The sequence below is a fragment of the Salvelinus namaycush genome, unplaced genomic scaffold (genome assembly GCF_016432855.1).
Source record: "Salvelinus namaycush isolate Seneca unplaced genomic scaffold, SaNama_1.0 Scaffold38, whole genome shotgun sequence".
Classification (NCBI taxonomy): Eukaryota; Metazoa; Chordata; class Actinopteri; order Salmoniformes; family Salmonidae; genus Salvelinus; species Salvelinus namaycush.
Genome location: NW_024060785.1, coordinates 280,398 through 308,107, shown reverse-complemented (window position 1 = coordinate 308,107; position 27,710 = coordinate 280,398). Strand labels below are relative to the sequence as shown.

The window sequence follows — 27,710 nt, the reverse complement described above, 5'->3', positions numbered from 1 at the left end:
CTCTAATTTGCTTACCAAACAGTAATTCGAGAAGATTTAAATGCATATTCCCATGAAATTGATTGAGATCGAACGATTGGCATGCAGAAACAGCTTGGTCATTTCACTGGTAAAACGCAAAGAATTACAATTCAATATTGACAGTGATGATGCCATGGCCTATTTTGAAATGAGGTATGCCTAACTTGGTGATTGAGGTTATTAAACATTTTCAACGTTCTTGAGACAATGTGTGGGCAAAGGCAGGCGTTACAAGTTTAGAAAGTTTTGCCTCGCAGTGAAGTCTTGAGTTTTTCAGGGATGTGTGATGTCAGATTTACAGAATTCAACCTAGCAATAGACTGGGTCATAACTTATGGAGGTTTAATTTATGAAGATAACTTATAGAGAGAACCTGCTCTTACCATGACTAAGAGTTGTCCTAATCTTCTCCTCCTCTTCTTCTTCATCTTTAATGTTGACATTCAGCTCCAGTGTTTGACTGCAGTCCTCCAGCTTCACTGATGCCATCTCTGGATCCTGCAGAGCAAACTGGGCTCCACTGTCACAATCAGGACCCAGCGACTGTAGGTTTCTACTCAGTGTGGAAGGAGAGTGGCAGGCTGGGTTTGTCCTCACTGTTGATGTTACCGACCTCAGACTTAATCTGAGTCGGCCTGTAGTAATAAAGAGAAACGGACACTAAAGTTATTTTCTTGACAGTTCTGGCACTTTATTCTGTAAAAATATTTTCTCTCTTTTCTTGTTCAATTATCTAATTTCAGTAGATCAGGTAGCTAATCCTTGATAAAACATTCATTCACATTAGACACAAAGTACACATTTTAAATTGCACAACATAAGAGCACTTAATCTATAGTAGATTTCCTAAATTCACATAAGAGTCAAAAAACATTTAGTACAAGGTTACAGTATGTTTCAGGCAGCACTATGTACTATTTTCCTGAATAACCTTGTCTTCACTGTATTATTTCACTCACAAAAACCAATTGTATTTCCCGTTCACACCATAGTAAGAATTATCAGGGATCGTACAATGGCAAGTCAAATTCAAGGATTTAAGTACTTTTTCAAGCACTAATATTTATTTACTTTAAGCCCCGTGTGAAAACCCTGAATTATAGATAAATATAGAAACAACTGAATGTGTCTGAATATTAGTACACATGTAAAGGACTGATAATCATTACATTCAGCTTCAAAACTGTAGAGCAACTGAAATGTTCTCTCTCTGATGAGGCACTACCTGTACTGAAGTCCGTTGATGCAGACCTCCTATGGTATCATGGCGGTCCGCAAACAAACATTTAAGGTCCATGTCTGTCTAATTCTGTACAAAGAAAATAAACCAATAAATCCTTATTAACTTCTACCACACCCTCCCCTTCCCCAAAAACCCTCCCACACCCCCAATAAACTTTATCAATAGATCCATTTCTGTGTTTGCAAACATTGGGGTCTATATCATGCTGAAACAATCCACCCCCAGGTTATCCAGCTTATCAAAAACCATACCGACAGTAACATCTGTTACCCCCAACAACTCTGCTGCAGTTTACAAGATAACTTTCGAACTGGTATTTCTGCTTTACACAATCCAAGTTGTTGATAACCTTACCAATGAAAGCTATGAAGTATATTTTATTCAATATTAAAGTATCCTTTGTCACAGCGTATTTATGGGTGCAAGATTTCTGAACAGCCCTCGAAACCATGTCAGGACTAGTAGAAAGACCAGTTCTGACAGTAGGTCCTCTTACTACAGGACCAACCATGGAAGCTCCATCAGTCTGACAGTAGGTCCTCTTACTACAGGACCAGCCACTTGGCACATCTTTTCACACAACAGCTACATGTTCCATTCTTTGGCATTTAAAAACACCGTGATGATTCTCCGTTGCTGCTCCAGTTTCAACTGTTCTGCCTGCGGCTATGGAAGCCTGACCTGTTCACCAGACGTGCTGTTTTCAACTCTCTAGAGACAGCAGGAGCGGTAGAGATACTCTGAATGATCGGCTATGAAAAGCCAACTGACATTTACTCCTGAGGTGCTGACCTGTTGCACCCTCGACAACCACTGTGATTATTATTATTTGACACTGCTTGTCATCTATGAACATTTGAACATCTTGGCCATTTTCTGTTATAATCTCCAGCCAGAAGAGGTCTGGCCACCCCTCATAGCCTGGTTCCTCTCAAGGTTTCTTCCTAGGTTCTAGCCTTTTTAGAGAGGTTTCCCTAGCCACTGTGCTTCTACACTTTGCTGTTTGGGGTTTTAGGCTGGGTTTCTGTAAAGCACTTTGTGACATCAGCTGATGTAAGAAGGGCTTTATAAATACATTTGATTGGTTGATTGATGAGGCTGGGTCAAATTCTCTGACATGGAAGCTAAGGAATCCTATTCTGTACTTTTCCAGACAAAACCTTCTCAAACCTCAACAGCACTGATAAGCTTTCACTTCTTTAACCCTCTTTCCTACTGATCAACCTTTAGGCTTCAACCACTGTCTCCTTCACATGTTCTTTAACAATATCATCCATGGACATAGATATTGGGACCTCAGATTACTCCTTTCAATTTAGCATAAGCTCCAGGGTAATGGCTTCTGAGCTTTGTCCCATTATGATTTTCCAATTGAAGAATCTTCCCTTGCTGAACCTGACTAGCACATGATATTAACAATCTTAACTTCATCTCTCTTTTTATGGCCTTGGTTAATCAGGGAGTAAATGAGGCCCTGTGGTCTCCTCAAACACCATCCCAACTTTCCACTGTGACACATTTTTACTCTAGCTCCCTGCCTTGGGCCTCTTTAGAGTTTCTATACTACATGCGCCACTGCTTCCAGGATCATTATCTCTGTTCTTCCTATGTTTTTTCACTACAGACCATTCACATTCTAGGCCCTCATCCTCCCGCTCCATATCATCACAACTGTCCCCCACATTGATCGCATTCCAGCACAGCTGTTGCTTCTCAAACTCTCTCCATTTCCATTGTTTCAGGAGTGTCAAACTCATTCCATTGAGGACCGAGTCTCCGCGGGTTTTATTTTTTTCCTTTCAATTAAAACCTAGACAATCAGATGAGGGGAGTTCCTTACTAATTAGTGACATTAATTAATTAATCAAGTACAAGGGTGGAGCGAAAACCCGCAGAAACTTGGTCCTCCATGGAATGAGTTTGATACGTGCTCCGATTCATCCGCATTAATCGACGCCATTCCATGCAGTTGGCCTCTCTCTCCAAATGGTGAAGGATAACTTCAGTTAGCTTCCCTCTATTTTGACACTCTACCACACAGCCTCGTGTCGCCATTTCACCACGAGCAAACGCCTAGAGAGACGACCGAAACCGTTGAAGCCGCCATTTGACTTCCGAACCATCCTGATTTCGCGAGCTTACATTAACGAAACAGTGTATGTAAACTCGCGAGATCAGGACGGTTCGGACGAGGCTATTTACCAGCTCATAAACAACATTTGACACAAAACCAAGAACGTGTTAAAACGAACTCAAAAAAGTGGAATCTTTATGAAATTACTTTGACGAAATTATGTACATACACTCAGACAAACCCAAAGTCTATCTATGTGACTTGTAAAATCGTTTTTAATCACGTTCTTCACTCACTCGGTTTGACCCCAAAATAACACATACAATTAAAACCTTTACCAAACATGATAATACCTTGACGGATTTGTTACCTAGCATGTTATATATTCTTTCGACATTAGACTCTTTAAACGTGCTATTACATACCTACAATAATACAGTTGAAACGGACACAACCACTATCGACATAACACAGTTCTGTCGTTTTCTAACCGGAACTTCCTGTTCCCCTCTACGACAATGCAACAGGGTCATCTTCTTCTCTGGTATACTGACATTTACACAAATATAACGTGTCTGCCGCCACCTACTGTACGGTTAGTAAACTGTAGAGAAAGATACACGTCCAATGCGGATAAGGGGAGGGGGAACAACGACATCAAAACAAAATACAAAAATAGATAAATAAAAATATCCCACTCCTTCAGTCACAGTCCTATTCAATTCACATCCCTACACAGTCTCATGGGCCTCGTAGGGAGGAACATCTTCAGTCAGTATTCCCTGCAATCAGTGGTGTAAAGTACTTAAGTACAAATATTTTAAGTACTACATAAGCCGTTTTTTGGGGTATCTGTACTTTACTTTTGACAACTACTTTTACTCCACTACATTCCTAAAGAAAATAAGGTACTTTCTACTCCATACATTTTCCCTGAAACCCAAAAGTACTCGTTACATTTTGAATGATTAGCAGGACAGGAAAATTGTTCAGTTCACGCATCACTACTGAATCTGATCTGGCGGACTCACTAAACACAAATACTTTGTTAGTAAATTATGGGTGTGATCTTACATTCAATCTGGAGTGGCAGAGTGCGCTTGGGCGTTCGTAAATTCAGAGCGGTGTCAGATTGTCAGTTCGTATCGCTCTCGGAGCGTTCAGAGCCACACTGGACGCTCTGGCGGAGGAGTAGGGTTTTATTTATTACATTATTTATTCTTTTACTTTTGATAATTAAGTATATTTTAGCAATTACATTTACATTTGATACTATGTATATGTTAAACTAAATACTTTTAGACTTTTACTCAAGTAGTATTTTACTGGGTGGCTTTTACTTTAACAGGAAAGGACTCAAGTATCTTTACTTTTACTCAAGTATGACAATTGGGTATTTTTTCCACCACTGCGTGCAATGCTTCCAATTTCAATTCCTGAACTCCCAAAAACTTTCAGCCGCAAATACAATTCATCTTTACAATCGGTATCCTTCAACTGGTAAACAACATTATGAATCTCAACAGGTTGCTGGCCATCCACTGCCATAGCTTCCTCAGCACCAATCCCTCTTTCAACTATTTCCTGCGCCTCCCAGTAGGAGACCTACCGTACAGTTTCTTGATGTGGATGTTCCCTGATATAAAAACAATTGATATATGCCATTGGTCAGTTCCGGTGTTATGAAACTGATGGAGAATATTTGATGGGGGGAAAAAAGTATTTATTTAACTAGGCACATAGCATACACATAGCATACATAACAGGTTAGGATAATTAAAGTGGCAGGTTAGGATAATTAGTGGCAGGTTAGGATAATTGACGTGGCGGTTAGGAGACTGAGGTTAAGGTTAGGAAAAAGGTTAAGGTTAGGTTTAGCTACAATGCTACGTTTGTCAACAACTGTTGTCCCCAACGCAAAAGAAACGGCCACGGACGAATAGGGAGCATCAATTGGTGTAAACTTGATATCATGAAACACCCGATATCAGAGAACGGCCCTAATTGCGGTCTGCAATTACACCCTTCTCGGATCAAGGGGTCAGGCTTCCAGTCTATAAGCATGCTTTCCACTGTGCTCAGAGGGCATTTTCCGTACTGCAGTTCAGCTGAAGAAGGGCCCAATTCCCATTGATGGCCCCATAGCGAAGTCACATTTTTAAAAAAAGACAATTTGGTTATCAAGTTTGTAAATAAAAAATCCATTGAATTATTCAAGTAATTGCCTTAAGAGTCAGATTTTTTCCCATCACTGACAGCCAAAGTTATGAACTATTTTAGATTCAAGCTGTGAGGTGGGTGAGCTTATGCCACATGCAGATGCTGAAGGGAAAACACACCTCTTGATCTGCGTGTTTATAATGTAGGTCAAGGTGCAGCCTCGTCTCATAGACTAGATGTAACATAGTAAATATAAATCCTGGACTCTCAAAACAGTGTGATATATTATGTTTTTATGGTTACATAAGACAGATGGTTACTTAATAAATGGAATTTGGTGGTGCTGTATTGTAACAGTGAGCTGAGCCAGTTGAAAGTATTGTCACCAGGGATATATTGTTGGTGACTGTGTGTTCCTTCATTAGTTTTGTGTTTTTTATTCATTTATTTCTGGTACTCTCCTACCTGAGAGGCATGAGGCCTGTGTGGCGTTGCACTGTTAAAATCATCCCAGTGTGGAGATGAAACACCTGTGTGTTGCAAAGCCACATGCTCTGTCCTCTCTGATCTACCTAGGTGTTATAATGTGGGTAATACAGAGATAATACTAATACCGAGAGAACCACTGCTCTATCTAGGTGATTTAATGTGAATAATACTAATACAGAGATAACCATTGAACATGCATTTCCATTATTTCATTGTTTACCACTTCAGTTCCTTAAATTTGTAGTTTAAAACATATACAGGGCATTATACAAGACCCCATGACGACATTTTCCACATTTTGTTACGTTACAGCCTTATACGAAAATTGATTAAATGCATTTTTCCCCCCTCATCAATATACACACTATACCCCATAATGACAAAGCGAAAACAGGTTTTTAGAAATATTTTCCAATTTATAAAAATGAACAGCTTATTTGCATAAGTATTCAGACCCTTTGCTCAGACTCGAAATTGAGCTCAAGTGCATCCTGTTTCCATTGATCATCCTTGAGATGTTTCTACAACTTGACTGGAGTCCACATGTAGTAAATTCAAATGATTGGACATGATTTGGAAAGGAACACACCTGTATATATAAGGTCCCACAGTTGACAGTGCATGTCAGAGCAAAAACCAAGCAATGAAATCAAAGAAATTGTCCGTCGAGCTTCGAGACAGGTTTGTTGCAAGGCACAGATCTGAGGAAGAAAACCAAAACATTTCTCAAATCTCTGTTGGCTGGGCTCCCTGCTTGTGCCGTCAAACTCCTGCCCCACGTTGGGCGCAAACCTTTTAAGGGCTCCCGAGTGGCGCAGTGGTCTAAGGCACTGCATCACTACAGTCCCTGGTTCGAATCCAGGCTGAATCACATCCAGCCGTGATTGGGAGTCCCACAGGGAAGCGCACAATTGGCCCAGCATCGTCCGGGTTTGGCCGGGGTAGGCCGTCATTTTAAATAACTATTTGTTCTTAACTGACTTGACTAGATAAATAAAGATTAAATTCAACAATTTTAAAAAAGTGGGATGCATTGCCAGCAAAGCCACTACACAACAAGACACTAAACAATACATTAATTGCACTGAAACGGTGCCCACAAACTGTTAGGGCCTACATAAAGCTGTCCCAACAGCATAGTCTCAACAGTTTACCACTGCTACACCTGGCTATCAGCGGAGCCTTGTCTGGCAGCGAAACAGTTCATTCAGTCTCATTCACTGCCTTTAAAAAAAACATTTTCTTGTCAATAGGGGGGCGCTGTTTTCACTTTGGAAAAAATCGTGCCCAAATTAAACGGCCTCGTACAATATGCATATTATTATTACTATTGGATAGAAAACACTGTGAAGTTTCTAAAACCGTTTGAATTATATCTGTGAGTAAAACAGAACTCATTTGGCAGCAAACTTCCATACAGGAAGTGAAAAATCTGAAAACGAGGCTCTGTTTCAGGGCCTGCCTATTCAACTGGCTTTTATTTATCGATATGTATGCAATTCATACGCCTTCCACTAGATGTCAACAGGCAGTGGAAGGTGGAATGGGGTGTCTAGCTTGATCTGAGGTCGAATAAGAGCTTTTGGAGTGACAGGTCCGGTATTTTTCTTTGTCTTCGACGGCGCGCGAGGGACCTCGACATTGTCTTCTGAAAAGCGTTCGGTATACATGGCGAATATCTCCGGCTCTGATTTTATTTGATACATATGATAATAACATCATAAAGTAGGTTTTTTCAACCGAGTTTTATCAGTTTATTGGGACTTTTGGAGTTTTCCGTTCTTTGCGCCAAGAGAGGATGGGAATGTTAGCAACCTTGGCTAGCATTGTGGCGCGAATTCGACAGAAGAAATGGACATTCTAAAACCAAACAACGATTTATTCTGGAAATAGGACTCCTTGTACAACATTCTGATGGAAGCTCAGCAAAAGTAAGAAAACATTTATGATGTTATTTCGTATTTCTGTGGAATATGTAGAATCCAACAGGGCGGAGATTATGTGAGCGCTGTCTCACAATAATGTATTTTGTATGTTGTAGTAAAGTTATTTTTACAAATCTAACACAGCGGTTGCATTAAGAACCAGTGTATCTTTCATTTGCCATACAACAAGTATTTTTATGTAAAGTTTATGATGAGTTCTTTGGTCAGATTAGGTGAGTGTCCAAAATATCTCTGGACATTCTGGGAAAATGTTGCTACGTATTCACAATGTACAACCACGATTTGCAGCTCTAAATATGCACATTTTCGAACAAAACATAAATGTATTGTATAACATGTTATAAGACTGTCATCTGATGAAGTTGTCCAAAGGTTAGTGATTCATTTTATATTTATTGCTGGTTTTTGCGAAAGCTACCTTTGCGGTGAATAAATGCCGTTGTGTGTTTGGCTATTGTGGTAAGCTAATATAATTCTACATTGTGTTTTCGCTGTAAAACACTTAAAAAATCTGAAATATTGACTGGATTCACAAGATGTTTATCTTTCATTTGCTGTACACCATGTATTTTTCATAAATGTTTTATGATGAGTATTTATGTATTTCACATTGCCCTCTAATTATTCTGGCTGTTTTGGTGCTATTTTTGATGGTGGCTGCAATGTAAAACTATGATTTATACCTCAAATATGCACATTTTCGAACAAAACATAAATGTATTGTATAACATGTTATAAGACTGTCATCTGATGAAGTTGTTTCTTGGTTAGTGACTAATTTTATCTCTATTTTGTCGGTTTTGTGAAAGCTACCTATGCGGTGGAAACATGGTGAAAATATGCGGTTGTGTGTTTGGCTATTGTGGTTAGCTAATAGAAATACATATTGTGTTTTCGCTGTAAAACATTTAAAAAATCGGAAATGATGGCTGGATTCACAAGATGTTTATCTTTCATTTGCTGTATTGGACTTGTGATTTCATGAAAATTATATTATATGATATCCCTGTCCCGTTAGGCTAGGCTATGCTAGTCAGCTTTTTTGATGAGGAGGATCCCGGATCCGGGAGGGTGATGAAGTAGACAAATGTGGTTTCTACTGACAATTGAGATGTACAAACTATGGCATAAGGGGACGAAAAGCGGATAAGAGGCAATCTGTAATTTCGATTAAGACATTAATGAGCGAGCAAGGACGGACGTAGTCAATATAACTATTTGTTCACCACTTTTGAAATGCACAGCGACAAAATTCAGAACATGGGCCGTTCTTACAGTGTTCTCCCTGTGCGCCAAGTCAGAACCCGTAGGATAAATAAAGGGGCATATAAGCAGACAATGAAAACCCTTACAATATTCAATGATTACATTTCTCTAAAACAGGTTATAGGCTACATGTGAACCACCAAGTCAGAACAGTAGGCAAAATGAAGAGGTGAAAATAGACAAAATTAAAGGTGAGGTACATGGGCTACTAACATCTTACTACACAACATACACTTAGTATTACTTTCTTAGCTACAGTATACACATCTCCCTGGCATGTTACATCATTTATGCAACAGCAGACAAGACATTTTTTGACTCACCTTGTTGTGTTGTGCTCACTTGAACAGGAAGGTGGCGCGGCAGTCCTTCGTGGGCATATTTTGTCATCAAACTTTGTCATCAAAGTCTGGCATTCTCTGGATTTATGGTGCTTTCAAGACAACTGGGAACTCAGTAAAAAAGAATATGACGTCAGTGATCTTCAGGTCGTAGCTGTAGAAAAAGGCCTGAGTTCCCAATTTACAATTCCGAGTTGGATGAAAGTTCAAAAAGTATTTTCTCAGTCGTAGCTTGTTTTCCCCGAGTTCCCAGTTGTCTTGAACTCACTCAAGTCAGATGTTGCAGAACCGAGTTAAGTTGTTTTGAGGGGGGCACAAATCAAGCTTCATTGACAGCATGGCCAATGTTAAATGTTTACAATTTTAAACTAGGAAAAGAGCCCCTTAATCTTAGACTTGGGACCACACAGCCACTCAACTGAATACCAGTATAATGATTGCTTTGCAAAGCTTGCAGTTAGCCACTGATTCCTTGAGAAACCACTCATTGTTGAATTTGCAATTTCCAACTTGTTGTGTAATGTTTATGTCCAACGGCCGATGAGCACCGATACTTTATCTATAATTTATCATTATTTCTCTTCATATGACAAAGATTAAAAAGGATTTGCTAGTAGATTGTCGACTTGATTCATGATGATGACTGCTAGCTCAGATTTTGAAAGTATGATGTTGACATGATCAGTCCAATCAAAGCGACTGTAGATATCACATGATTTGACATTATTTTATCTGTGGACAATGACCTTGAGCCTTCTTGGATGGGCACTTCTAATGTAACTCTATGGAAGCACCCACGGGGCTTGAATTGTCAAGTTCTACCCTTAGGCTTGGCAGTATTGTATTGTCCCCATGAATGACAGAACACTGAGCCAATCACGGCGCAAAGCTCCGTATTTTCTGCTGGCTTGCCCCACCTCCACAGAAGGCAATGAGCTAGGCTGAAACACCTGCATTTTGGAGCTGCCTTACTCAAGAAAACAAAAAAGAGACCATGTTTGTATGCGGCTTTATTAATAACTCAATTATTTGTGGGGGGTTTTTAACAGCTCAACAGATCATTTTTTCCCCTCACATTATCGCTAAAACTGTGGGGCTCAAAACAGGTGGCTCACCTGCCCTGAATGATGGGTCGCCACTGAACTTATCTAAAACACTGCAGTCTGTCTGGGTGTTTAACCTTCCCAAGTTCCCCCATGTCACCCTGCTCCTCCGTACATTCCACTGGCTTCCAGTCAAAGCTCACATCCACTACAAGACAATGGTGTTTACTTACAGAGCAGCAAGAGGAACTGCCCCATCTCTATCTTCAGGCTATGCTCCAACCCTGTATCCCAACCTGAGCACTCAGTTCTGCCACCCCTGGTCTCATGGCCGTCCCACTGCTACAGGAGGTCAAGCTCCCTCTCAGCCCAGTCAAAGCACTTCTCTGTCCTGGCACCCCAATGGTGGCACCAGCTTCCCTCTGATGCTAGGACAGCAGAGTCCCTGCCCATCTGCCCGAAAAGGTCTGAAACCCTACATCTTTAAAGAGTATCCCCCCAAAATACTAATAATACTAATAATAATAATGTGACACTGACTAATTGAGGAGAAATGTATTTACTGTGATATGTGGTTGTCTCACCTGGCTATCTTAAGATGAATGTACTTAATGTACTGGTGACATCACAGGGTCAGAGAGAACTCCTGACTGTAGTCATACAAAAACACTCCCGGCACTCAGCCCATAAGAACCATTTATACTGTTAGATCTAATATGAAGAACTGAACACAACCATAAGAACCATTCATACTGTCAGATCTAATATGAAGAACTGAATACAACCATAAGAACCATTCATACTGTCAGATCTAATATGAAGAACTGAATACAACCATAAGAACCATTCATACTGTCAGATCTAATATGAAGAACTGAATACAACCATAAGAACCATTCATACTGTCAGATCTAATATGAAGAACTGAATACTAAAGAGAAGAAGAGGTTGACCAGTACATATTCATGTAACTTTATTTTTCATTGGCAGATCAATAAAGTTTGCTTCAATGCAGTTATCCAAACACATTCATGATCAGTAACTAAAATAACTAATCTAGTTTTAAAGACAATTAATAAACATGTATTCATTTCATAAACTGTGTCTCATTAAATAAAGTTGTAAAACAATCCCCCCAAACTAGTGGTGAAAAGTGATCATCACACCATCTCTATCTGATACATGTTAGGGGTGGAAGGTAGCCTAGTGGTTAGAGCGTTGGGCCAGTAACCAAAAGGTTGCTAGATCGAATCCCCGAGCTGACAAGGTAAAAATCTGTTGTTCTGACTCTGAACAAGGCAGTTAATCCACTGTTCCTAGGCCAGCATTGTAAGTAAGAATTGGTTCTTAACTGACTTGCCTAGTTCAATAAAGGTTAAAAAAAGTGTCTACTTGCTCATTCCCACAGAATACTGCAGAGGGACAACCTGGTCTCAGAGCAAAATGTATTATATGTTACAAAAATAGCCGCACCATTCCATTTAGTACATTACATTGGCCTACCAATAGAAGTTGAACTAAAAAATAAACTAAACATGTAAAGTGTTGGTTTCATGAGATGAAGTAAATATTCCAGAAATGTTCCATCTGCACAAAAATGTTATTTCTCTCAAATGTTGTTAACAAATTTGTTTATATCCCTGTTAGTGAGCATTTCAGCCTTTGTCAAGATAATCCATCCACCTGACAGGTGTGGCATATCAAGAAGCTGGTTACACAGGTGCACCTTGTGCTGGGGGACAATAAAAGGCCACACAACACAATATCACAGATGTCTCAAGTTTAGGGAATGTGCAATTCTCATGATGACTGCAGGAATGTCCACCAGAGCTGTTGCCAGAGAACTCAATATTTATATCTCTACCATAAGCCACCTCTAACGTCCTTTTAAAGAATTTGGCAGTACATCCAACCGGCCTCACAACTGCAGATCACATGTAACCACGGCAGCCCAGGACCTCCTGTCTGAGGGGGGCTGAGTAGTATTTCTGTCTGTAATAAAGACCTTTTGTGGGGAAAAACTCATTCTGATTGGCTGGGCCTGGCTCCCAAGTGGGCCTATGCCCTCAAGTCCCACCCATGGCTGAGCCCCTGCCCAGTCATGTGAAATCCATTGATTAGGGCCTCATTTATTTATTTCAATTGACTGATTTCCTTATACGAACTGTAAATCTTTGAAATTGTTGCGTTTAGATTGTTGTTCAGTATAATACGACTTGAAGGACGTATCGTATGTTATGAATTACAATTCGTATGTTATTTTACGCATTGCTATTCATACAATATGTTACGAACTTGTTATATGTATGATACGTTACGAATTCAAATTTGTTGTTGCTAACGTTAGCTAGGTTAGGGGTGAGGGGTTTAAGGTAGAAAAGGTTTAGGGGAAAAGGGTTTAGGGGTTCCCCTAAAGGGTTTAGGGGAAAGGGGAAAGGTTCCCCTAAAGGGTTTAGGGGAAAGGTTAGCTAACATGCTAAGTAGTTGCATGCTAAGCTAACATGCTAAGTAATAGCTTAAAAAGTAGTAAGTAGTTGCAAAGTTACTAATTAGCTAAAATGCTAAAGTCAGTGAAGTCTTGAGGTTCTGGGATGTGTGATGTCAGAATTACAGAATTCAACCTAGCAATTGACTGGGTCATAACTTATGGAGGTCTAATTTATGAAGATAACTTATAGATAGAACCTGATCTTACCATGACTAACAGTTGTCCTAATCTTCTCCTCCTCTTCTTCTTCATCTTTAATGTTGACATTCAGCTCCAGTGTTTGACTGCAGTCCTCCAGCTTCACTGATGCCATCTCTGGATCCTGCAGTGCAAACTGGGCTCCACTGTCACAATCAGGACCCAGTGACTGTAGGTTTGGACTCAGTGTGGAAGGAAAGCGGCAGGATGGGTTTGTCCTCACTGTTGATGTTACCGGCCTCAGACTTAATCTGAGTCGGCCTGTAGTAATAAAGACAAACAGACACAAAAGTTATTTTCTTGACAGTTCTAGCACTTTATTCTGTAAAAATATTTTCACTTTTATTGTTCAATTATCTAATTTCAGTAGATCAGGTAGCTAAACATTGATAAAACATTCATTCACATTAGACACTAAGCACACATTTTAAATTGCATAACATAAGAGCACTTAATCTATAGTAGATTTCCTAAATTCACATAAATGCATAAATGACTCAAAAACCAATTAGTACAAAATTGCAGTATGTTGTAGGCAGTACTATGTAAACATTTTTATGAATAACCTTGTCTTCACTGTATTATTTCACTCACAAAAAACAATTTGATTTCCCGTTCATGTAACAGTATAACTTTAGTACGTCCCCTCGCCCCGACCTCGGGCGCGAACCAGGGACCCTCTGCACACATCAACAACAGTCACCCACGAAGCATGAGTCACCCACGAAGTCACCCACCCATCGCTCCACAAAAGCCGCAGCCCTTGCAGAGCAAGGGGAAACCCTACTTCAGGTCTCAGAGCAAGTGACGTAACCGATTGAAATGCTATTAGCGCGTACCCGCTAACTAGCTAGCCATTTCACATTCGTTACACTCACACCATAGTAAGAATTATCAGGGTTCGTACAGTGGCAAGTCAAATTCAAGGACTTAAGTACTTTTTCAAGCACTAATATTTATTTACTTGAAGCCCCTTGTGCAAACCCTGAAATATAGATAAATATAGAAACAACTGAATGTGTCTGAATATTAGTACACATGTAAAGGACTGATAATCATTATTCAGCTTCAAAACTGTAGAGCAACTGAAATGTTCTCTCTCTGATGAGGCACTACCTGCACTGAAGTCCGTTGATGCAGACCTCCTATGGTATCATGGTGGTCCGCAAACAAATGTTTAAGGTTCATGTCTGACTAATTCTGTACTAAGAAAATAAACCAAGAAATCCCTATTAACTTCTACCACACCCTCCCCTTCCCCAAAAACCCTGCCACACCCCCAATAAACTTTATCAATAGATCCATTTCTGTGTTTGCAAACATTGGGGTCTATATCATGCTGAGACAATCCACCCCCAGGTTATCCAGCTTATCAAAAACCATACCGACAGTAACATCTGTTACCCCCAACAACTCTGCTGGAGTTTACAAGATAACTTTCAACCTGGTATTTCTGCTTTACACAATCCAAGTGTTGATAACCTTACCAATGAAAGCTATGAAGTACATATTATTCAATATTAAAGTATCCTTTGTCACAGCGCATTTATGGTTGCAAGATTTCTGAATAGGCCTCGAAACCATGTCAGGACTAGTAGAAAGACCAGTTCTGACAGTAGGTCCTCTCACTACAGGACCAGCCATGGAAGCTCCATCAGTCTGCATTGTAGTTTCACCAGTCTGTCTTACAGCCTCTGCATATGATACATCATGATGGATTCTATATCTCTGAGCCTCTCTCTGCACCTGGCATCCACCAAATGCTGCTCTGTGTGTCCTCCACACAATTGCAACACTTAACCGTCACATTGCTCCAACATTCACCGTAATCATGTTCCCCACCACTCTTGGCACATCTTTTCACTCAACAGCTACATGTCCCATTCTTTGGCATTTAAAAACACTGTGATGATTCACCTTTGCTGCTCCAGTTTCAACTGTTCTGCTATGGAACCCTGACCTGTTCACCGGACGTGCTACCTGTCCCAGACCTGCTGTTGTCAACTCTCTAGAGACAGCAGGAGCAGTAGAGATACTCTGAATGATCGGCTATGAAAAGCCAACTGACATTTACTCCTGAGGTGCTGACCTGTTGCACCCTCGACAACCACTGTGATTATTATTATTTGACACTGCTTGTCATCTATGAACATTTGAACATCTTGGCCATGTTCTGTTATAATCTCCAGCCAGAAGAGGTCTGGCCACCCCTCATAGCCTGGTTCCTCTCAAAGTTTCTTCCTAGGTTCTGGCCATTCTAGAGAGTTTTTCCTAGCCACTGTGCTTCTACACCTTGCTGTTTGGGGTTTTAGGCTGGGTTTCTGTAAAGCACTTTGTGACATCAGCTGATGTAAGAAGGGCTTTATAAATACATTTGATTGGTTGATTGATGAGGCTGGGTCAAATTCTCTGACATTGAAGCTAAGGAATCCTATTCTGTACTTTTCCAGATAAAACCGTCTCAAACCTCAACAGCAACGATAAGCTTTCACTTCTTTAACCCTCTTTCCTACTGATCAACCTTTAGGCTTCAACCACTCTCTCCTTCACATGTTCTTTAACAATATCATCCATGGACATAGATATCGGGACCTCAGATTACTCCTTTCAATTTAGCATAAGCTCCAGGGTCATGGCTTCTGAGCTTCGTCTCATTATGATTTTCCAATTGAATAATCTTCCCTTGCTGAACCTGACTAGCACATGATATTAACAATCTTAACTTCATCTCTCTTTTTATGGCCTTGGTTAATCAGGGAGTAAATGAGGCCCTGTGGTCTCCTCAAACACCATCCCAACTTTCCACTGTGACACATTTTTACTCTAGCTCCCTGCCTTGGGCCTCTTTAGAGTTTCTATACTACATGCGCCACTGCTTCCAGGATCATTATCTCTGTTCTTCCTATGTTTTTTCACTACAGACCATTCACATTCTAGGCCCTCATCCTCCCGCTCCATATCATCACAACTGTCCCCCACATTGATCGCATTCCAGCACAGCTGTTGCTTCTCAAACTCTCTCCATTTCCATTGTTTCAGGAGTGTCAAACTCATTCCATTGAGGACCGAGTCTCCGCGGGTTTTATTTTTTTCCTTTCAATTAAAACCTAGACAATCAGATGAGGGGAGTTCCTTACTAATTAGTGACATTAATTAATTAATCAAGTACAAGGGTGGAGCGAAAACCCGCAGAAACTTGGTCCTCCATGGAATGAGTTTGATACGTGCTCCGATTCATCCGCATTAATCGACGCCATTCCATGCAGTTGGCCTCACTCTCCAAATGGTGAAGGATAACTTCAGTTAGCTTCCCTCTATTTTGACACTCTACCACACAGCCTCGTGTCGCCATTTCACCACGAGCAAACGCCTAGAGAGACGACCGAAACCGTTGAAGCCGCCATTTGACTTCCGAACCATCCTGATTTCGCGAGCTTACATTAACGAAACAGTGTATGTAAACTCGCGAGATCAGGACGGTTCGGACGAGGCTATTTACCAGCTCATAAACAACATTTGACACAAAACCAAGAACGTGTTAAAACGAACTCAAAAAAGTGGAATCTTTATGAAATTACTTTGACGAAATTATGTACATACACTCAGACAAACCCAAAGTCTATCTATGTGACTTGTAAAATCGTTTTTAATCACGTTCTTCACTCACTCGGTTTGACCCCAAAATAACACATACAATTAAAACCTTTACCAAACATGATAATACCTTGACGGATTTGTTACCTAGCATGTTATATATTCTTTCGACATTAGACTCTTTAAACGTGCTATTACATACCTACAATAATACAGTTGAAACGGACACAACCACTATCGACATAACACAGTTCTGTCGTTTTCTAACCGGAACTTCCTGTTCCCCTCTACGACAATGCAACAGGGTCATCTTCTTCTCTGGTATACTGACATTTACACAAATATAACGTGTCTGCCGCCACCTACTGTACGGTTAGTAAACTGTAGAGAAAGATACACGTCCAATGCGGATAAGGGGAGGGGGAACAACGACATCAAAACAAAATACAAAAATAGATAAATAAAAATATCCCACTCCTTCAGTCACAGTCCTATTCAATTCACATCCCTACACAGTCTCATGGGCCTCGTAGGGAGGAACATCTTCAGTCACAGTCCTATTCAATTCACATCCCTACACAGTCTCATGGGCCTCGTAGGGAGGAACATCTTCAGTCAGTATTCCCTGCAATCAGTGGTGTAAAGTACTTAAGTACAAATATTTTAAGTACTACATAAGCCGTTTTTTGGGGTATCTGTACTTTACTTTTGACAACTACTTTTACTCCACTACATTCCTAAAGAAAATAAGGTACTTTCTACTCCATACATTTTCCCTGAAACCCAAAAGTACTCGTTACATTTTGAATGATTAGCAGGACAGGAAAATTGTTCAGTTCACGCATCACTACTGAATCTGATCTGGCGGACTCACTAAACACAAATACTTTGTTAGTAAATTATGGGTGTGATCTTACATTCAATCTGGAGTGGCAGAGTGCGCTTGGGCGTTCGTAAATTCAGAGCGGTGTCAGATTGTCAGTTCGTATCGCTCTCGGAGCGTTCAGAGCCACACTGGACGCTCTGGCGGAGGAGTAGGGTTTTATTTATTACATTATTTATTCTTTTACTTTTGATAATTAAGTATATTTTAGCAATTACATTTACATTTGATACTATGTATATGTTAAACTAAATACTTTTAGACTTTTACTCAAGTAGTATTTTACTGGGTGGCTTTTACTTTAACAGGAAAGGACTCAAGTATCTTTACTTTTACTCAAGTATGACAATTGGGTATTTTTTCCACCACTGCGTGCAATGCTTCCAATTTCAATTCCTGAACTCCCAAAAACTTTCAGCCGCAAATACAATTCATCTTTACAATCGGTATCCTTCAACTGGTAAACAACATTATGAATCTCAACAGGTTGCTGGCCATCCACTGCCATAGCTTCCTCAGCACCAATCCCTCTTTCAACTATTTCCTGCGCCTCCCAGTAGGAGACCTACCGTACAGTTTCTTGATGTGGATGTTCCCTGATATAAAAACAATTGATATATGCCATTGGTCAGTTCCGGTGTTATGAAACTGATGGAGAATATTTGATGGGGGGAAAAAAGTATTTATTTAACTAGGCACATAGCATACACATAGCATACATAACAGGTTAGGATAATTAAAGTGGCAGGTTAGGATAATTAGTGGCAGGTTAGGATAATTGACGTGGCGGTTAGGAGACTGAGGTTAAGGTTAGGAAAAAGGTTAAGGTTAGGTTTAGCTACAATGCTACGTTTGTCAACAACTGTTGTCCCCAACGCAAAAGAAACGGCCACGGACGAATAGGGAGCATCAATTGGTGTAAACTTGATATCATGAAACACCCGATATCAGAGAACGGCCCTAATTGCGGTCTGCAATTACACCCTTCTCGGATCAAGGGGTCAGGCTTCCAGTCTATAAGCATGCTTTCCACTGTGCTCAGAGGGCATTTTCCGTACTGCAGTTCAGCTGAAGAAGGGCCCAATTCCCATTGATGGCCCCATAGCGAAGTCACATTTTTAAAAAAAGACAATTTGGTTATCAAGTTTGTAAATAAAAAATCCATTGAATTATTCAAGTAATTGCCTTAAGAGTCAGATTTTTTCCCATCACTGACAGCCAAAGTTATGAACTATTTTAGATTCAAGCTGTGAGGTGGGTGAGCTTATGCCACATGCAGATGCTGAAGGGAAAACACACCTCTTGATCTGCGTGTTTATAATGTAGGTCAAGGTGCAGCCTCGTCTCATAGACTAGATGTAACATAGTAAATATAAATCCTGGACTCTCAAAACAGTGTGATATATTATGTTTTTATGGTTACATAAGACAGATGGTTACTTAATAAATGGAATTTGGTGGTGCTGTATTGTAACAGTGAGCTGAGCCAGTTGAAAGTATTGTCACCAGGGATATATTGTTGGTGACTGTGTGTTCCTTCATTAGTTTTGTGTTTTTTATTCATTTATTTCTGGTACTCTCCTACCTGAGAGGCATGAGGCCTGTGTGGCGTTGCACTGTTAAAATCATCCCAGTGTGGAGATGAAACACCTGTGTGTTGCAAAGCCACATGCTCTGTCCTCTCTGATCTACCTAGGTGTTATAATGTGGGTAATACAGAGATAATACTAATACCGAGAGAACCACTGCTCTATCTAGGTGATTTAATGTGAATAATACTAATACAGAGATAACCATTGAACATGCATTTCCATTATTTCATTGTTTACCACTTCAGTTCCTTAAATTTGTAGTTTAAAACATATACAGGGCATTATACAAGACCCCATGACGACATTTTCCACATTTTGTTACGTTACAGCCTTATACGAAAATTGATTAAATGCATTTTTCCCCCCTCATCAATATACACACTATACCCCATAATGACAAAGCGAAAACAGGTTTTTAGAAATATTTTCCAATTTATAAAAATGAACAGCTTATTTGCATAAGTATTCAGACCCTTTGCTCAGACTCGAAATTGAGCTCAAGTGCATCCTGTTTCCATTGATCATCCTTGAGATGTTTCTACAACTTGACTGGAGTCCACATGTAGTAAATTCAAATGATTGGACATGATTTGGAAAGGAACACACCTGTATATATAAGGTCCCACAGTTGACAGTGCATGTCAGAGCAAAAACCAAGCAATGAAATCAAAGAAATTGTCCGTCGAGCTTCGAGACAGGTTTGTTGCAAGGCACAGATCTGAGGAAGAAAACCAAAACATTTCTCAAATCTCTGTTGGCTGGGCTCCCTGCTTGTGCCGTCAAACTCCTGCCCCACGTTGGGCGCAAACCTTTTAAGGGCTCCCGAGTGGCGCAGTGGTCTAAGGCACTGCATCACTACAGTCCCTGGTTCGAATCCAGGCTGAATCACATCCAGCCGTGATTGGGAGTCCCACAGGGAAGCGCACAATTGGCCCAGCATCGTCCGGGTTTGGCCGGGGTAGGCCGTCATTTTAAATAACTATTTGTTCTTAACTGACTTGACTAGATAAATAAAGATTAAATTCAACAATTTTAAAAAAGTGGGATGCATTGCCAGCAAAGCCACTACACAACAAGACACTAAACAATACATTAATTGCACTGAAACGGTGCCCACAAACTGTTAGGGCCTACATAAAGCTGTCCCAACAGCATAGTCTCAACAGTTTACCACTGCTACACCTGGCTATCAGCGGAGCCTTGTCTGGCAGCGAAACAGTTCATTCAGTCTCATTCACTGCCTTTAAAAAAAACATTTTCTTGTCAATAGGGGGGCGCTGTTTTCACTTTGGAAAAAATCGTGCCCAAATTAAACGGCCTCGTACAATATGCATATTATTATTACTATTGGATAGAAAACACTGTGAAGTTTCTAAAACCGTTTGAATTATATCTGTGAGTAAAACAGAACTCATTTGGCAGCAAACTTCCATACAGGAAGTGAAAAATCTGAAAACGAGGCTCTGTTTCAGGGCCTGCCTATTCAACTGGCTTTTATTTATCGATATGTATGCAATTCATACGCCTTCCACTAGATGTCAACAGGCAGTGGAAGGTGGAATGGGGTGTCTAGCTTGATCTGAGGTCGAATAAGAGCTTTTGGAGTGACAGGTCCGGTATTTTTCTTTGTCTTCGACGGCGCGCGAGGGACCTCGACATTGTCTTCTGAAAAGCGTTCGGTATACATGGCGAATATCTCCGGCTCTGATTTTATTTGATACATATGATAATAACATCATAAAGTAGGTTTTTTCAACCGAGTTTTATCAGTTTATTGGGACTTTTGGAGTTTTCCGTTCTTTGCGCCAAGAGAGGATGGGAATGTTAGCAACCTTGGCTAGCATTGTGGCGCGAATTCGACAGAAGAAATGGACATTCTAAAACCAAACAACGATTTATTCTGGAAATAGGACTCCTTGTACAACATTCTGATGGAAGCTCAGCAAAAGTAAGAAAACATTTATGATGTTATTTCGTATTTCTGTGGAATATGTAGAATCCAACAGGGCGGAGATTATGTGAGCGCTGTCTCACAATAATGTATTTTGTATGTTGTAGTAAAGTTATTTTTACAAATCTAACACAGCGGTTGCATTAAGAACCAGTGTATCTTTCATTTGCCATACAACAAGTATTTTTATGTAAAGTTTATGATGAGTTCTTTGGTCAGATTAGGTGAGTGTCCAAAATATCTCTGGACATTCTGGGAAAATGTTGCTACGTATTCACAATGTACAACCACGATTTGCAGCTCTAAATATGCACATTTTCGAACAAAACATAAATGTATTGTATAACATGTTATAAGACTGTCATCTGATGAAGTTGTCCAAAGGTTAGTGATTCATTTTATATTTATTGCTGGTTTTTGCGAAAGCTACCTTTGCGGTGAATAAATGCCGTTGTGTGTTTGGCTATTGTGGTAAGCTAATATAATTCTACATTGTGTTTTCGCTGTAAAACACTTAAAAAATCTGAAATATTGACTGGATTCACAAGATGTTTATCTTTCATTTGCTGTACACCATGTATTTTTCATAAATGTTTTATGATGAGTATTTATGTATTTCACATTGCCCTCTAATTATTCTGGCTGTTTTGGTGCTATTTTTGATGGTGGCTGCAATGTAAAACTATGATTTATACCTCAAATATGCACATTTTCGAACAAAACATAAATGTATTGTATAACATGTTATAAGACTGTCATCTGATGAAGTTGTTTCTTGGTTAGTGACTAATTTTATCTCTATTTTGTCGGTTTTGTGAAAGCTACCTATGCGGTGGAAACATGGTGAAAATATGCGGTTGTGTGTTTGGCTATTGTGGTTAGCTAATAGAAATACATATTGTGTTTTCGCTGTAAAACATTTAAAAAATCGGAAATGATGGCTGGATTCACAAGATGTTTATCTTTCATTTGCTGTATTGGACTTGTGATTTCATGAAAATTATATTATATGATATCCCTGTCCCGTTAGGCTAGGCTATGCTAGTCAGCTTTTTTGATGAGGAGGATCCCGGATCCGGGAGGGTGATGAAGTAGACAAATGTGGTTTCTACTGACAATTGAGATGTACAAACTATGGCATAAGGGGACGAAAAGCGGATAAGAGGCAATCTGTAATTTCGATTAAGACATTAATGAGCGAGCAAGGACGGACGTAGTCAATATAACTATTTGTTCACCACTTTTGAAATGCACAGCGACAAAATTCAGAACATGGGCCGTTCTTACAGTGTTCTCCCTGTGCGCCAAGTCAGAACCCGTAGGATAAATAAAGGGGCATATAAGCAGACAATGAAAACCCTTACAATATTCAATGATTACATTTCTCTAAAACAGGTTATAGGCTACATGTGAACCACCAAGTCAGAACAGTAGGCAAAATGAAGAGGTGAAAATAGACAAAATTAAAGGTGAGGTACATGGGCTACTAACATCTTACTACACAACATACACTTAGTATTACTTTCTTAGCTACAGTATACACATCTCCCTGGCATGTTACATCATTTATGCAACAGCAGACAAGACATTTTTTGACTCACCTTGTTGTGTTGTGCTCACTTGAACAGGAAGGTGGCGCGGCAGTCCTTCGTGGGCATATTTTGTCATCAAACTTTGTCATCAAAGTCTGGCATTCTCTGGATTTATGGTGCTTTCAAGACAACTGGGAACTCAGTAAAAAAGAATATGACGTCAGTGATCTTCAGGTCGTAGCTGTAGAAAAAGGCCTGAGTTCCCAATTTACAATTCCGAGTTGGATGAAAGTTCAAAAAGTATTTTCTCAGTCGTAGCTTGTTTTCCCCGAGTTCCCAGTTGTCTTGAACTCACTCAAGTCAGATGTTGCAGAACCGAGTTAAGTTGTTTTGAGGGGGGCACAAATCAAGCTTCATTGACAGCATGGCCAATGTTAAATGTTTACAATTTTAAACTAGGAAAAGAGCCCCTTAATCTTAGACTTGGGACCACACAGCCACTCAACTGAATACCAGTATAATGATTGCTTTGCAAAGCTTGCAGTTAGCCACTGATTCCTTGAGAAACCACTCATTGTTGAATTTGCAATTTCCAACTTGTTGTGTAATGTTTATGTCCAACGGCCGATGAGCACCGATACTTTATCTATAATTTATCATTATTTCTCTTCATATGACAAAGATTAAAAAGGATTTGCTAGTAGATTGTCGACTTGATTCATGATGATGACTGCTAGCTCAGATTTTGAAAGTATGATGTTGACATGATCAGTCCAATCAAAGCGACTGTAGATATCACATGATTTGACATTATTTTATCTGTGGACAATGACCTTGAGCCTTCTTGGATGGGCACTTCTAATGTAACTCTATGGAAGCACCCACGGGGCTTGAATTGTCAAGTTCTACCCTTAGGCTTGGCAGTATTGTATTGTCCCCATGAATGACAGAACACTGAGCCAATCACGGCGCAAAGCTCCGTATTTTCTGCTGGCTTGCCCCACCTCCACAGAAGGCAATGAGCTAGGCTGAAACACCTGCATTTTGGAGCTGCCTTACTCAAGAAAACAAAAAAGAGACCATGTTTGTATGCGGCTTTATTAATAACTCAATTATTTGTGGGGGGTTTTTAACAGCTCAACAGATCATTTTTTCCCCTCACATTATCGCTAAAACTGTGGGGCTCAAAACAGGTGGCTCACCTGCCCTGAATGATGGGTCGCCACTGAACTTATCTAAAACACTGCAGTCTGTCTGGGTGTTTAACCTTCCCAAGTTCCCCCATGTCACCCTGCTCCTCCGTACATTCCACTGGCTTCCAGTCAAAGCTCACATCCACTACAAGACAATGGTGTTTACTTACAGAGCAGCAAGAGGAACTGCCCCATCTCTATCTTCAGGCTATGCTCCAACCCTGTATCCCAACCTGAGCACTCAGTTCTGCCACCCCTGGTCTCATGGCCGTCCCACTGCTACAGGAGGTCAAGCTCCCTCTCAGCCCAGTCAAAGCACTTCTCTGTCCTGGCACCCCAATGGTGGCACCAGCTTCCCTCTGATGCTAGGACAGCAGAGTCCCTGCCCATCTGCCCGAAAAGGTCTGAAACCCTACATCTTTAAAGAGTATCCCCCCAAAATACTAATAATACTAATAATAATAATGTGACACTGACTAATTGAGGAGAAATGTATTTACTGTGATATGTGGTTGTCTCACCTGGCTATCTTAAGATGAATGTACTTAATGTACTGGTGACATCACAGGGTCAGAGAGAACTCCTGACTGTAGTCATACAAAAACACTCCCGGCACTCAGCCCATAAGAACCATTTATACTGTTAGATCTAATATGAAGAACTGAACACAACCATAAGAACCATTCATACTGTCAGATCTAATATGAAGAACTGAATACAACCATAAGAACCATTCATACTGTCAGATCTAATATGAAGAACTGAATACAACCATAAGAACCATTCATACTGTCAGATCTAATATGAAGAACTGAATACAACCATAAGAACCATTCATACTGTCAGATCTAATATGAAGAACTGAATACTAAAGAGAAGAAGAGGTTGACCAGTACATATTCATGTAACTTTATTTTTCATTGGCAGATCAATAAAGTTTGCTTCAATGCAGTTATCCAAACACATTCATGATCAGTAACTAAAATAACTAATCTAGTTTTAAAGACAATTAATAAACATGTATTCATTTCATAAACTGTGTCTCATTAAATAAAGTTGTAAAACAATCCCCCCAAACTAGTGGTGAAAAGTGATCATCACACCATCTCTATCTGATACATGTTAGGGGTGGAAGGTAGCCTAGTGGTTAGAGCGTTGGGCCAGTAACCAAAAGGTTGCTAGATCGAATCCCCGAGCTGACAAGGTAAAAATCTGTTGTTCTGACTCTGAACAAGGCAGTTAATCCACTGTTCCTAGGCCAGCATTGTAAGTAAGAATTGGTTCTTAACTGACTTGCCTAGTTCAATAAAGGTTAAAAAAAAGTGTCTACTTGCTCATTCCCACAGAATACTGCAGAGGGACAACCTGGTCTCAGAGCAAAATGTATTATATGTTACAAAAATAGCCGCACCATTCCATTTAGTACATTACATTGGCCTACCAATAGAAGTTGAACTAAAAAATAAACTAAACATGTAAAGTGTTGGTTTCATGAGATGAAGTAAATATTCCAGAAATGTTCCATCTGCACAAAAATGTTATTTCTCTCAAATGTTGTTAACAAATTTGTTTATATCCCTGTTAGTGAGCATTTCAGCCTTTGTCAAGATAATCCATCCACCTGACAGGTGTGGCATATCAAGAAGCTGGTTACACAGGTGCACCTTGTGCTGGGGGACAATAAAAGGCCACACAACACAATATCACAGATGTCTCAAGTTTAGGGAATGTGCAATTCTCATGATGACTGCAGGAATGTCCACCAGAGCTGTTGCCAGAGAACTCAATATTTATATCTCTACCATAAGCCACCTCTAACGTCCTTTTAAAGAATTTGGCAGTACATCCAACCGGCCTCACAACTGCAGATCACATGTAACCACGGCAGCCCAGGACCTCCTGTCTGAGGGGGGCTGAGTAGTATTTCTGTCTGTAATAAAGACCTTTTGTGGGGAAAAACTCATTCTGATTGGCTGGGCCTGGCTCCCAAGTGGGCCTATGCCCTCAAGTCCCACCCATGGCTGAGCCCCTGCCCAGTCATGTGAAATCCATTGATTAGGGCCTCATTTATTTATTTCAATTGACTGATTTCCTTATACGAACTGTAAATCTTTGAAATTGTTGCGTTTAGATTGTTGTTCAGTATAATACGACTTGAAGGACGTATCGTATGTTATGAATTACAATTCGTATGTTATTTTACGCATTGCTATTCATACAATATGTTACGAACTTGTTATATGTATGATACGTTACGAATTCAAATTTGTTGTTGCTAACGTTAGCTAGGTTAGGGGTGAGGGGTTTAAGGTAGAAAAGGTTTAGGGGAAAAGGGTTTAGGGGTTCCCCTAAAGGGTTTAGGGGAAAGGGGAAAGGTTCCCCTAAAGGGTTTAGGGGAAAGGTTAGCTAACATGCTAAGTAGTTGCATGCTAAGCTAACATGCTAAGTAATAGCTTAAAAAGTAGTAAGTAGTTGCAAAGTTACTAATTAGCTAAAATGCTAAAGTCAGTGAAGTCTTGAGGTTCTGGGATGTGTGATGTCAGAATTACAGAATTCAACCTAGCAATTGACTGGGTCATAACTTATGGAGGTCTAATTTATGAAGATAACTTATAGATAGAACCTGATCTTACCATGACTAACAGTTGTCCTAATCTTCTCCTCCTCTTCTTCTTCATCTTTAATGTTGACATTCAGCTCCAGTGTTTGACTGCAGTCCTCCAGCTTCACTGATGCCATCTCTGGATCCTGCAGTGCAAACTGGGCTCCACTGTCACAATCAGGACCCAGTGACTGTAGGTTTGGACTCAGTGTGGAAGGAAAGCGGCAGGATGGGTTTGTCCTCACTGTTGATGTTACCGGCCTCAGACTTAATCTGAGTCGGCCTGTAGTAATAAAGACAAACAGACACAAAAGTTATTTTCTTGACAGTTCTAGCACTTTATTCTGTAAAAATATTTTCACTTTTATTGTTCAATTATCTAATTTCAGTAGATCAGGTAGCTAAACATTGATAAAACATTCATTCACATTAGACACTAAGCACACATTTTAAATTGCATAACATAAGAGCACTTAATCTATAGTAGATTTCCTAAATTCACATAAATGCATAAATGACTCAAAAACCAATTAGTACAAAATTGCAGTATGTTGTAGGCAGTACTATGTAAACATTTTTATGAATAACCTTGTCTTCACTGTATTATTTCACTCACAAAAAACAATTTGATTTCCCGTTCATGTAACAGTATAACTTTAGTACGTCCCCTCGCCCCGACCTCGGGCGCGAACCAGGGACCCTCTGCACACATCAACAACAGTCACCCACGAAGCATGAGTCACCCACGAAGTCACCCACCCATCGCTCCACAAAAGCCGCAGCCCTTGCAGAGCAAGGGGAAACCCTACTTCAGGTCTCAGAGCAAGTGACGTAACCGATTGAAATGCTATTAGCGCGTACCCGCTAACTAGCTAGCCATTTCACATTCGTTACACTCACACCATAGTAAGAATTATCAGGGTTCGTACAGTGGCAAGTCAAATTCAAGGACTTAAGTACTTTTTCAAGCACTAATATTTATTTACTTGAAGCCCCTTGTGCAAACCCTGAAATATAGATAAATATAGAAACAACTGAATGTGTCTGAATATTAGTACACATGTAAAGGACTGATAATCATTATTCAGCTTCAA

General features: G+C 40.0%; 1 long non-coding RNA gene across 1 annotated transcript; it reads right to left on the bottom strand.

Moving 5' to 3' along the window:
* Positions 1-607: 607 nt before the first annotated feature.
* On the bottom strand, positions 608-3,870 carry LOC120040804. Its single transcript, XR_005475774.1, has 3 exons — positions 3,764-3,870; positions 1,247-1,330; positions 608-656 (listed from the first exon to the last, which is right to left on the bottom strand). It is a non-coding gene; the product is annotated as an uncharacterized LOC120040804 (long non-coding RNA).
* Between the last annotated feature and the right edge of the window lie 23,840 nt (positions 3,871-27,710).